Source organism: Octopus bimaculoides, chromosome 5, assembly GCF_046866305.1.
Source record: "Octopus bimaculoides isolate indiv1 chromosome 5, ASM4686630v1, whole genome shotgun sequence".
In the NCBI taxonomy this organism is placed as follows: domain Eukaryota; kingdom Metazoa; phylum Mollusca; class Cephalopoda; order Octopoda; family Octopodidae; genus Octopus; species Octopus bimaculoides.
This window is the reverse complement of record NC_142932.1, coordinates 87,789,923-87,791,503: the sequence shown is the minus strand read 5'-3', so window position 1 is coordinate 87,791,503 and position 1,581 is coordinate 87,789,923.

Below are 1,581 nucleotides of genomic sequence, written 5' to 3'. Positions count from 1 at the left end.
CAACCAATGCATTTTACATTTAACTCTTGAAATATTTTTAAAAATGTGTTCTTTAAAACATCTTTATTATCTTTAATGTTTCTTTAAAAATTTTTTACATTTACTTTTTACATTAAATATCTTACCTAAATGTCTTCCATATTAAATCAGGTATAAAATGGTGATCTGGCAGAATCATTAAACAAATGCTTAGCAGCATTTTGTCTGTCTCTATGTTCTGAGTTCAAATTCCACTGAGGTTGACTTTACCTTTCATCTTTTTGGGGTTGATGTACTTGAATTTCCCACTCTCCTGAAGTTTTAAATATTAAACCAAGTACGAGATGAAAGAAATGCCTAAAAAATAAAAAGTGTGCCTTGTGTAAAGAGTACAATACTATTTGTAACAATATTTATCAATAGTCTTCAATACTATTGAAGACTATTTTCAAATACTTAGAATGTTTGCTTGCTTTGCAATCACTAGATCCCAAATTCAATTCTTCTGTGTAGCATCATGGGCATGTGTCATTTATGAGGGGGTATCAAACGGTTCCCAGACTAGTTATGTATACTAAAAATAACTTATTTGCCTAAGTTTTAACATCATCTCCTTTGAAATAATCACCTTGCACAGCAAGACACTGATCCCAGTATTCCTGCCACTTTTGGAATCTGGCTTGGAAGTCGTTTTCTATTAAGAATGTATTTTTGAGGATTTTTAACTGAACCATTAAGTACATTAACTATTTTTTTGTCATCGATCTCACTTTCATCAACAATTGAAAATACATTTTGATCAGCCAGATAGCTCTTGGAATTTTCAACCGTGTTTGCACTAACCATATCAACATATTTTCACATGTAGATTGAGATGGCAGTGACTTATTGATAGAATCAAAGAGACTTCTCAAACTTGGATTAGTGAGCAAAGGAATGTTGGCCTGAAGAAACGCTTTGGTCACCATTGCACCCCAAGATTTATCATTTTCAGTAGATTCAAACAATTTGATATTCAATTTTAAGTTTTTTAAAGATAGTTTTGATGTTTTTTGTTTATTCTATGTGACTCAATGAAATGACTTTTATCACATTTGACATCAATGACATAGTCTGCAATATAACTGGTTATTGTGAGTCAATACAAATTCCTTTGAGAATTGTTTTGTAAATTCAATGACATTTGGTTTTGGTATCTGAGTTAAGAATAAGAAAATCATAATAATCAAAATTACTTGAAACAGGAAAAAAAGCAGCTCAATAAGACAATGACAAAAGAACTCCACAATCAACTTCAGAAGGATCCATCAACGCAACAGTGAAAGAAAATGATTCAATTCAATTAACCTCAGATAAAAATTTACATAATAGTTGATAAATTTAAACAACATAAAAAAATATATATTGAAATATTATTGAGAAACAGCTAACATACTTTACATTTATGCATAGCGAAAAAAATAGCAAGGAAAAGTAGATACTTTTGATGATAAATTTAAAATTCCTAAATAATAGGTGCAAAGAATTAAAACTAAGTATATACACTTACAACTGGATGGTAATAAATAATTCTATTCTTAAAGAGACCTGTCTCATGAATCA